The sequence below is a fragment of the Eptatretus burgeri genome, chromosome 2 (assembly GCF_056783735.1).
Source record: "Eptatretus burgeri isolate ZD-2024b chromosome 2, Ebu_testis_v1, whole genome shotgun sequence".
NCBI lineage: Eukaryota > Metazoa > Chordata > Myxini > Myxiniformes > Myxinidae > Eptatretus > Eptatretus burgeri.
In genome coordinates, this window is record NC_140962.1 from 79,021,253 (window position 1) to 79,033,752 (window position 12,500).

The 12,500-nt window shown below is 39.8% G+C and overlaps 1 protein-coding gene and 1 long non-coding RNA gene across 12 annotated transcripts in view; one reads left to right on the top strand and one right to left on the bottom strand.

The window, feature by feature from the left end:
• The window catches only part of LOC147032394 (uncharacterized), a 164,074-nt gene extending 155,325 nt beyond the window's left edge, over nucleotides 1-8,749 (top strand). Inside the window, exon 5 of the long non-coding RNA XR_015055148.1 lies at nucleotides 8,518-8,749. This is a non-coding gene — a long non-coding RNA (uncharacterized LOC147032394). The remainder of the gene's footprint in view (nucleotides 1-8,517) is intronic.
• LOC147032393 (zinc finger protein 385D-like) overlaps nucleotides 1-12,500 on the bottom strand; it is a 722,012-nt gene that overhangs the window by 277,830 nt on the left and 431,682 nt on the right. The window lies entirely within an intron of this gene.

The window sequence follows — 12,500 nt, forward strand, 5'->3', positions numbered from 1 at the left end:
AACAGCACAGAGCCCCAGTCCTCAAGCGATCCCTCAGCCCAACTTTTACGGCAAGTTCTACAGTGTGCTCGGCAGCTCGAGATGATCGACTCAAGCTTCTGATGATCTGGGATGAGATTGCTGGTTGCATTGAAAAGGCATATGAATGAGTATCTCTTGAAGAGGCTGCACGGATGTGATTTTGCACAACACAGAAGCAAATGACCCAATATCGGCAAGAGCGTGGATCGTAGCTTGGTGTCAATAGCCACATCATCAGAGGCCGATAATAGTAAAACGACAACCACACAATGTTGTGCATGATTCGGGTGGTGCGTTCTGTTCGACACATTTCAGGATTTAGTTAGATCGCCTTCCTCTTTTCCCTCTACACCACCATCTAATTTTTGTATCCGATCGTTCTACTCAAATCCTGACACAGATCGGTGTTTGCCCCACGCACACGATAGCAGAATCAGGCGAACACGAGCGCTGACCACGAAGGCCATGGAAGATCCGCGCGTACTGCGTGAAACATGCATGGATTTATCCTAACACTTTACTGTCGGTCCTCGCTAGCGGCCGTGGGTGTTCCCCAGAAACGGCAGATGTTTCCTCGCCCCGACGACCAGCGAAGCTGCGATTGGGCAGAGGCATGCTGTGTCGCTCGGGCCACATGATGCATCATGGAGCAGGCATTGATCAGCGCTAATCGGAGGCGCCCGGGCAGGCATGTGAGAATGACACCACCCTCAGACGGTCATCAGGGCACGGCCCAGGGGTTCTTGCAAGGCAATTCATGACACGGAGTTCGGTGTGGGTGATTCATCTCATGTCGTGAGGTCAGAGCGAGACATTTTCATGGCTGGGGGGCCACCTTGCCGGAAGTGGAATGTTGCTGCTTCCGGCCATCGTGGCCAGGCCACACAGGGGGCTGGGGCCAATAAGAGCGCCCGATTTGGGTGATGACGCATCGCTTCGGGGTGGCCTCCTGTCCCGCGCCGGGGCCTATAAAGGTCGGAGCAGGACCGTTCGTTCTCTCTCTTCCCTTCTTCATCTCCCACATGTGCTGGACTTCATCATCTCCTGGATTCTGCCCTCCTGTCGTCATCGCCTGGACTACGCCGTCCTGTCGTCATCGCCTAGAAATGCCCTCCTGTCATCATCGCTTGGACTACGCCGTCCTGTTGTCATCGCCTAGAAACGCCCTCCTGTCATCATCGCCTGGACTACGCCCTCCTGTCATCATCACCTGGACTCCGCCCTCCCAGTTCAAGTCCCTCCTTCACGCCGACGGTCGCGTCTTGATGCTAGCTGCACGAAGACCCACGAAGTGAGAGATGACGCGCCAGCTGTCAAGGAGGTATCGCACCACAGAGTAGCCCCCCCCCAAACGTGACGTCATGCAGTGCTTGGAGATAGAATAGGGAGGGATTGTGTACAATATTCAGCAAAAGTTGCTTCAAATGAATGAATCTCCAGGAAAAATAAAAATTTTTCAATTTGACCAAAAATTGAACCTGGCCGTATATAAGGCAACAGACCATTGCTTTGATCGCTCCAGAACTTTACCTATTTTTTTATTTGCTCAAAATAAATATGCTGCTATATATTTGCTGTTAATAAATATGATGATTTTGGAATTTCACATTACTCTTTTAAGGATGTATAATGGGCTGATTCTGTTTGCCTGTTTGTCTGTCTGTCGTCCCCCCCTCCACTCCCCCACAAAAATCCCGGAAACATGAAAATGCTCCTCAGAGACAATTACCTACAAGTTGTTTCAAATTCATCCACACCTACAGGAAAATTATAGTACTGCCTCAATTTAGCTCTTTCAACTAGCGAAAGAATAAAAGGCTTCCTTTTATTTTTATTTTTCTGTCATGGTATTTTACCACAGGCTCCCAGCTCGTTATATCCATTTGTGTTGAGAAAAAAAAAACCTTGAAGTTTATTGGACCATTCTAAGTATCATGTTCCGAGAACATATTAAACGCGTCACATAACTCTAGGTAGTATGTGGCAGAGTTCACTAAAATCAAAATTAAAACTAAAAGTACTTCGACAATGTTAAAAAAGAAATTGTCAAGCAGTTGAAGTTGCATGTTCTGGAAAGGCATCACAATGTGTGTGCGCAGCCATTGAAATATGTGGAATGAATGAGGAACAAGGATAACTGAATAATGGCTGATGAGAGATGTGCAAAATGAGAACTTCCTTAGATTTATTAGCACAGAAAGGTGGGAAAGAAGAGATTTTAAAATGACACTTGCTCAGACTGGTATCGGCAGGATAATCTTCTCAAGGCTGCAAAATAACATTGTCTGCAACCACATTTGTGCCATTGGGGAACTGAAAAGTAAGAAAATCTCCCACCTCTCTTTCCAATTTTGTCACTAAATCTGCTGAGGAGAGCATCTCCTCTAGTAGCCCATTCCAAAACCGCTAGCGCTGTTCTGAGAACACAAATGCCATATAACATGTGCATTCAGACCTCCCTTGTGCAGTACATGCGCAGTGCATGCATTGGGCTTACTAAGGTCATTCGCCAAGTGATCATTACTCTGACAACTCGTTTCAGGCCGTCTCAACTCCTTGGCTGCAGAAAACTAGAGTCTAACTTCAGTTCTGGCCAGCTTGCCCTGATAGCACAAACAAAGCGATGTTGTGCAGGCCAGACCAGGTTTATCTCGCAACTCGCATATCCGAATGGTGTACTGATTCAATCCTCGCACCTCATCGCCATTCGCCTCCCTTAAACACTCCCCTCCCAACCTTTATATTTATTCTGCAGCTACTTTTATTCACTTGTTTCCAGGTATAGCCAAACAGGTGACTACATGCATCACAGACCAATCAGCCTGACCACATCGTAGCCTGTTGGTGGTCATGTGATGGAGTATCTTAACATATTTTGTTACATATATCTCTAAATTATATTTCACTCTCACCAATATTCCTATATTACACCACCAAATGATTATATGCATTAATTAAAAAGATCACAAATATACCAAATAAAGCAATACAAAAATATTACGAAATAATATAGAATCACATACAATGCACGAGTTATAATCATTTTAATTGGAAATCAAACAAACAAACAAAAACACTTTCTTTAAACACTATGTTTGGTATTGGCTTCAATCTGTCCTCTTGGATCTCTTTTGTGGCCAAAGATAACTTTATCTTCAAATATTTCCCTCTGTCTTTGTTCAAGTGATTAACTCTTTTACTACCTTTCATTAAAGAAAAATAGAGGAAGAAATAAAAAAAAGACTGAAAAAATCAAAAATATGGTATATACATGAACAGAGATGGAAGCTTTACTGTCCCAGGTTTATGACATGAAACTGGTTTTTACATTGATCAAACATCATGGAATAGCTGTCATAAATACAATTGACCTTTTTACGCTGCTCCTTTTTCTTACGATAAACAGTTTGCTAGAACAGCTTTCAATTCATGGGTACTTGAGAGTTACCGACAACTAATCACATTTACTAGTCATAAGATCAGTGAGATAATTATTTTAAACAAGAAAAAGAGCAAACAGTGATTGCAGACCCTCACCAAGAGTTCTTTTGAGTGGTGTGTTTTTATAGGTTTTAGAGTAAATCCAATATGGCTGCAAAACCATGTGACCAATGACATTCTATATGTGAACCTTTTGTTCCTCGGACAGGCGGTCAGTCACACGTATAAAGTTTCATCTCAATCTGTTCAGCCACTTCAGAAAAGAAGATTTTTGAAGGTTTAAAAAAAAAAACAATATGGCTGCCAAATTACGTAACCAATGACATCATCAAAAAAAATTACGTGGACCATTTTATCCCGAGATGACCCTCAAAAATGTTGATACTGATCCGATGTGGCGTTCTACATATGCAATTATGATGTCATAACAAGGGCACCTATGACATCATAAACAAAAATCAAACTCATTTCCCATGAATACTTGCGATGTGCCAAGTTTCAATTTTTTCCTTGGTGCGGTTTCGGAGATACAGAGGTCCAAAGTTTTTCCAATATGGCTTCCACACCATGTCACCTATGATGCTATAATTATAAATAAAACATTCTACATGAGTCATTGCACCAATGGTTAAAAATTTGTCTCAATCTGACAAGCAGTTGCGGAAAAAAGCACGAAAGTTCTGTGTGGGCAAACAAACAGACAGACAAACAAACGGACCAAAATGCAATACCCTCTCCTTTGGCGAGGGTAATAAGGATAACACTACATGAGTGAAATATTAAAGATCATAATTTTGTTAAATTAATGTGACAAGGAAGGAAGGGTTGGGAGAGAAAGTAGGTGGAGAGGATTGAGGGTTGGGTGTTTCTAATGTTTGTGTAATGGAAGGGTTTTTCTGTATTTCATTCAGTTTAAGAATGAGTAATTTTGAGCAGAATAAAACATCTCAACATGTTAAGTTCATCAAGTGCAGCTGGGAAAATGTGTAATGCCTTGAATGTTTTGCAAGCCTTGTCTCCAGCAGAAGGTGTAACAATAGGTAATCACATGGCTTTAAACAAAATATTGGCTGAATTTACACAAAAATTATAGATGCCTCCATCGTGGGATTCGGTCATTGGAAAAAAAAAAGCTTCCTAATTGGTCATTGATGACAGGAGCAATATATTTGTTCAAGGGACAGGTTTAAATTAGAAAGCACACACCAATAATGCAAGGTGTCATTGAACCTGTTGATAGAATGCTTGTGGTGTGTTGATTGCAAAAGCAGCAAACGAAAATGATGAAATTCACCTTGTTTTGTTTTCTTTCAGTGCCTGAGGCTCATACAAAGGTATATAAACAATTAGTTTTTCTGGCAATCCATGTATACAACTAAATGCACTGGTGACATCGTCATCAGAACAGTGGTTTTCCACATCTTTTTATTCAACTCTGAATGCAAGCAGCAGTATTATCAATTTGGATTTAAAGCCAATGGAATACTATATAGTTAGGATCAGGATCATCATCATATAATTATAAAATAATTTCCATTGATAATAATAACAATTATATTCATATAATGCAACAATAATTTCTATTATAAAATGATTGAATAAATACAAACATAAATACATGCATACACCTTGTGCTTCCAGTCATACCCTTTATTTCCAATCGTGACAAATTTGTGTCCATCACTGCTATTGCTATATGAGTTAGGCTTATGATTATGTAATTAAATTAACTGCACTGTGATCAATACCGTGACTGCCAATTGGGAAACAATATATATTGTATATCTGCATTTTACATAACGAGTGCGGGCCCGTAGGTGCGTGCCCGCAGGTGCGTGCCAATATGTGCAGCTTCGTTCCTTCGCACTCGTAAAGGATGACTGGATTGGGGCATTTTTTCAATTAGATCGGACCAACCGTATCATAAACGGCCATAACTTGGGAAACATACTCAGGTCCCTAGCGTCAATTGTGACATCATATCAAACGAAGAAGAAGAAGAATTGTGACGCCCCTTCTCTCTCGCCCACCCCTCTCTCCCCTTCTCCCCTTCTCCCCTTCTCTCTTGCCATAACCTCCACCCCTTGCTCCCCCCTCGTCTCTCCCCCCTCTCTCTCCCCCTCCTCTCTCCCCCTCCTCTCTCCCCCTCTCTTGAATTGTGACGCCCCTCTCTCTCACCCCCTCTCTCCCTCCCCTCTCTGACCCCTCTCTCACCCCCTCTCTCACCCCTCCTCTCTCCCTCCCCCTCTCTCTCGCCCTTCCTCTCTCCCTCCCCCTCTCTCACCCCCCTCTCTCCCCTCCTCTCCCCCTCTCTCACCCCCCTCTCTCCCCCCTCCTCTCTCACCCCTCTCTCTGTAAATGTATTCACAAATGTCTACCAAGCACAACAATTAATTCAAATCCTTGGGAAACAGCTGTTTTCCTTGGGACATTTCAAACCTTGGGATTAATTAATAATTTGAACAATTAATTCAAACCATGGGGAAAAAACAGCTTTCAAACCTTGGGAAACACTTGGGAAACAGCTGAAACGGATGAAGAACAATATCAAACCTTGAAAAGGCACATACTCAGGTCCTCAGCGTTGATTTTGAAATCATGCCAAACGAAGAAGAAGAAGAATTGTGACGTCAATCGTGCAAAAAAAAAAAATTAACTGTGACGTCATTCATGATGTCATAGCTACGTGTCCTGTCATTGGTTGACAGATGTTATTGGTCATTATTGGTTGACAGACAATATATAGGTCGTTATTGGTTGACAGACATTGGTCATTGTATCACGTTATTCTTTTATTACTGCCAATTATTGTGCTATTATTATTATTATTAATATGCTGTTATCATTATTCTGATATACCTTTGGGGAAAAATGGCATTATAAGGTGATAAGGTGGAACGACACTTCAGCTGCGATATATACACCTTTCCAACACTGAAAAAAGCAATAAAATGGCCGTAACTTGGGAACCGCACGTCTGATTAATATCAAACCTTGAAAAGGCACATCCGCGCGTCCCCGGCAATATTCTTGGCAAGTTTCAATCAGATCGGACCGGCGGTTGTCGAGAAACAGCGGTCGCAGACAGACACACACACACACACACACACACACACACACACACACACATACACACACACACACATACACACACACACACACACACACACACACACACACACACACACACACACACACACTGCTGGAATTATAGATAGATATAAATGTAAAACTGCAGCCCAACCTACCTCAATAACTGCTGAAGCCATGATGGTGATTCCAATGCAAGAAAGTTACTTTGTTTCTGGGCTAGTGCACGCAACCAAAAGTTAAAAAAAATACATCAAACATTAATCATTTCATTATGAAAAGAAATCAAATGTAAATGTGGACTCAACCAAACCAGGCCAGGATCGTGAGGGGGGGGGGGAAATGTACACTGGACAGAACCATTCCAAAAGCGATACATCTCCAAACCATCCCCCCAAATCAAGTGAAACAGGTTTTACAACAATTTAATAACATAGATGGATTTAATCCAGACCAAAATAACAAAACATATGGAACATTAAGCATTTTATTCCTTTAAAACATTTAAAGCAAAAAATAAAATAAAAAATATATATAAAACATGGAGCGAAGAGGGGGAGATTGTTGATATGATAGTCATCACAGCTTTTTTAGATGCTGAATACTGAATAATATACAACAACGAAGAGGGAGATCAAAATAGAAATGGAAAATGCAAAGCCAGTCCCCATTCAAAATGAATAGTCTTTTATATTCAGTCTTCTTTTTTTGACAGGCACAGGCAGGCACACATAGACACCGAGCTGGAACTACTTTTATGTGTAGTTTAAGCATTTTATGAAAACAAATTGAACGTACAAATCGACCCCAACCCCAATGTCATTCGGTTTTTAGAAGTTTATCATCTGCTGTGGTTTGCAACGCCATGCAGATTGCATAACAAACCAAGGTATGTATGCACTTTTAGTGGTGATAAAGCAACAAACATAGGATGTTTACTTGACTTTATATGCCATGTACTAGAGAGAAATGTTGATCTGAATTGTTGTACCATGGAATAATGTAGTATCACAGAGTAAAGCAGTATCATGGAATAATGTAGTATTACGGAGTATGGTTGTATCATGGAGTATTGCCATACTCCATATTATCTGAAACAAAATATATAAAACATTAAGCGTTCTATTACTTTAAGAAAAATTACAGAAAAAAAACAAAAAAAAATGTAAAAACAGAGAGGGATGAAATCTCACAAAAACAACCAAACAAGGTAGGAATGACACCACATTACTATGCCAAAATACGACACCAAAATCCTCATATCATGGATTACCATCATGACTTATTTTGACATTTTACTTTTGTTGTGGGATTATGATGGAACAATGTCAAAAGATATGGTGATGCTTTTCCAGAAGAGGATTGTGGTGTCATATTATAGCATCGTAATGTGGTGTCATTCTTCGTTGTTATTCTTCAACTTCGTTATTCTTCATCGATCACAATCCCACAACAAAAGAAAAATGTCAAAAGATGTTGTGATGGTAATCCAGAAGAGGATTGTGATGTTGCATTGTGGCATCATAATGTAATGTAATTCCTTCCTTGTTTGGTCATTTTATTTGGATTTGATCCTTCCGATTTTACATTTTAAAAAAATTATATATATATATGTGTGTGTGTGTGTGTGTGTGTGTGTGTGTGTGTGTGTGTGTGTGTGTGTGTGTGTGTGTGTGTGTGTGTGTGTGTGTGTGTGTGTGTGTGTGTGTGTGTGTGTGTGTGTGTGTGTGTGTGTGTAATTCCTCATTTGTTTCACAGCCCAACACATCTTCAGTAATGTCATCACTGACATTCAATAATTTAATTCACTACCCAATGGAAATATCCATCAGATAAAAGAAAAGCTCAACAAAATACACTTTCAAATCCTGAGAAAATTGCCAAATACAACAAGCCATAATGGAAAATAAATGTGAAGGTAAAAATTTTAAGCTCTCAATTTATCATGTGAGTTTTCCCTTCAAGCTTCATCAGCAAGACTAAATCAGCTTAAAGTGCTGAGCGAACGAGACAATGTCTTTGCTGTTTGACAACACATAACATGAAGGGGAAGCAAGAGGTAAAGAAGCAAGAAGCCTCATTTGCAACACCTGTTATATGAATTGTACCTTAATAGAAGGATTGTATTTTGACGTGATGTAGCTGCTTGCAAAAGTATGATATCACTACGTACATGAAGTCCTTCTCCGATTTTATGCAAAAGATTGTCAATTTTTTAAATTATTACTCTATTGTTATGCAATTATAGTTATTTATTAGGACAAATTGGCTTGCATTTGAAAATTAACCTCAATGTCCTTTGAATAAATGCCAGAAACCTAAAGGTGAGCAGCGAGCATTCAGTGAAGGCAGGGGACAAAGAAGAAGAGTGAAAAAGAATGGAAATAAAGACAGAAATAATGTTTAAAGGCATGAAGGGAAATCATTTATCTCTTTTTGTCTTGCACATTATTTATAACTTTGTTTGACTATGACATTTAAGCTGATATTTGACCACGAACACAGATTTCCGATCAGTCATGCAAGCTCAGAATATGAATGAGCCTGAAAAAGCTTAGTCTGGCAATATGGTGATCCTAAAAATACACACAACTGCCTCCAAATGAACAAAATGCATCAGCCTATTATTAATATTGTACCATTGTAGGTATTTAGAGAGACACTAAAGGCAATAGATCTTCCTCAATTATAAATCTATGCATCGATGGCATGCATACATAAGTGATTTGAACATCAGGCTTAATCACAAAAACAAAGTCTGTCATCGGATTATTCGAAAATGACGTGTGCAGAGCTCTCAGCCACGTTTTGAATGCTAATGTTCCAATGAAAGAAATTAATATAAATTTTTGCCAATGATACTTCAAACGACTCCAAAAATGTTATGTAACATGACTGACCAAACAAAACAAAAATCAAGGGAAGAGTATTACAGAGTTCAGTAAAGAGAAAATGCATGACTACACGAAAGGGTAATATGTGACACAGAACACTGAGTGACAGGCCGAGCAAGCAATAAAGCTCCAAAAGAGTCTGGGAAAAAAATGGGGAAGCATATCACCATGACAGTATTGAAAATGGGATGAGATACCTGTACATGCCAATAAAAAGCACAAGCTTCCGTCATGGATGATTGAATATTGCAATATGTCACAGCTCTGGGTCAACACGAAGAGCCAATTACAGCCGACACTGGCATGCATTTACACAGAATTCGTACCGTCTTTTTCTTGGTTGTTGAATAATAATTAAAGAACACTCAATTTCACCAATATGAAGTAACCTGTTTCTAATTTCCAAACAAATGGCCAGCCAAGCTATACTCATGATTACACCATCTTCAAACCAAGCTTAAAGTAATCTTATAAGCACAGATGATTTTCTCGATTTATAATGCAAATGTTGCCATGTGAAATGCAAGCAGTATTCAAAGGGTTATAGGAAAGAGGGAAAACTTTTGTTTTTTCCATTGAGAAAGATAAACTTTTCTTTTGTTTCAATATCAGTCAAATGTCTTCAATGCACTCGCTCCATCTGTCCTTCAACCTGTCTATGACAGTAAATACAAGTTTACAAATTGCTCTTTTAGTCACTTCTCAATTGTTTTTGTTAGTTCCTCCCTCATCCTCTGTGAAAGATCGAGGTTGTTTAGGGGTTGATCCAGCTGTACAATGCAAGAGTACATTGTGGTGGACTGCATAACATGGACCATATGCACAGGCACATTGTCATGAAGGAAGAGCACACCCTTTGGTCAACGTCCCTCAGCGATGATCGGTAATAGCCCACCACAATATTGGCACAAAGCTTACAGAATATACCCCTGCAGTTTTCATTTTCTGAGGCACAGAGTCACTCAGTAGGATTCCTTTGGTATCCCTGCAGAAAAGCCTGGTCATAATCCTGCTGGCTGAGGATTGGGTGCGAAATCTCTTGGGGAGGAGGGATACCATTGCACTGACTGCGATTTGGTTTCAGGGTTCCATTAGTGAAGCACTGTTCCATCACCAGTCACCAAAGAAATGATAAAAGTCGGCTGTATCTGTGTTCAATAATTTGTGAAGCTCCCAATCTGAGGCCAGCTGTTGATATTGATCATGAGCACTGAGGTAGCAGGGGAACCATGTTGCTCACAGATTCATTATGCATGCTCAAGTGTTTGTGGATGACTGTGAATATTCTGCATCGAGACATTTTAAGTTATGTGGATATTTTGGGAACTTTAATGAGGCAGTCTACAATGATTAATGCCTCCTCCTGCACAACAGATTGTGGGTCAGATGCATACACTGGCCATCCTGCACCTTGGGTCATCTTCAAGGGGCATGTGTTCACTGGAGAATAAGAAGGTGTACATTAACCATACATGGCCACCATGTGTTGATGGAATTGTTTAGTGTTAGCAGCTTTGCATTAAAATATAATGATACCTCAATGTTAACTTTTTGGAAGATCCATAATTGCATGAGGCAGCAAATGTCTAGAGTTTAGACTATACTTTGAAACAACAAACAATGTCAGATGAATGAAACTAGTGGCATTAGAGCAAACAAAGATGCAAGTTATAACGAGCAAAATACCAAAACTCGACGGGACAAATGAATATCCTGTTCCAAGCAGTTTTCAAATGCCTCGTACCTTAAGCCAGAGAGTACTCGGTTGTGGACCTTGAAGATACTGAGCTGAATACGACATCAAAACACAATTATCCAACAATGGCGAGTTGACCCACCACATTCTACATTATATATCACATGAAAAACTAAACTATACAAGTATGAATGATCACGCAGCCAACTGAATAGCATACAAAGTACAATTCGCAGCGTTGATTTCACAAATTATGCAACTCGTACATCACTTAATTGAATCCAGATGCACAGGGATCTGAGATTGTGCCCCAAAGTGCAACAAAAAGGTGCATCGCCATTTACTTTCTTCCACACATACAACAACAGGTCACACTAAATGAAAGAAAGTCAGAGCAGAAGGCATCAAGGCAATGTTGCATCAAATATTATTCCATCCTTTTGAGGGGATGTCAAGATAGCTGTTCGTTTCACAACATTCACTTGAGGATGTTCAAGATCCAATGGAACCTTGAATAAAATTAGACCATCATGTGCTGGTACCCTGAACGAATGAATAAATACTGCCTGAAGCTATCGGGGCATAACATGAGCAGCATAACTTGTTGCAACGAGAAGAAAACCATAATTGAATCCTTATCATATGTGCATTTGTTAGACAGATAGCCAGAAAGACAATGGATTAGAAAGACAGATACAAAAAGAGAAAGAAAGATAGATCAACAGAAATATACACAGAAACGTACATAAATAAACATATATATATATATATATATATATATATATATATATATATATATATATATATATATATGCACACAAACATACATGACCATTCCAAAGCTTTAGAACACACCCATTTTCCAGTTCTTACTGAAATTTAAGCAGTTTAATGTTTCAATGTACTCTGAAATTAAAGCATAGAACAAATAAACAATTGCAGATAAAAAAATAAACCATGGAATCGTTTTGTTGAACAAAATTTTATCTAAATTTTTGACTCATCAAAGTAGCCACCTTTTGCAGATATAACAGCCGAGCATACTCGTGGCATTCTTTCCCCAATAGAAATCAAATATTGTTCGGAAAGTTCTTCCCAACACTGTTGCAGAAGTTCCCACTAATGTGTTGCACTTGTAGGTTGCTTTGCTTTCACCCTTCTGTCCAATTCATGCCAAACCAGCTCGATGGGGTTTAAGTCTGGAGACTGTGCTGGTCATTCCATGATTTTAAGCTGACCTTTTTGTTCTTTTCTTCTCAGGTCATTCTGACATAGTCTGGAGGTATGTTTAGGTCGTTATCTTGCTGCAGGATGAACCCCTGACCAACGAGGCATAGAACAGATGGTATTGCATGGTG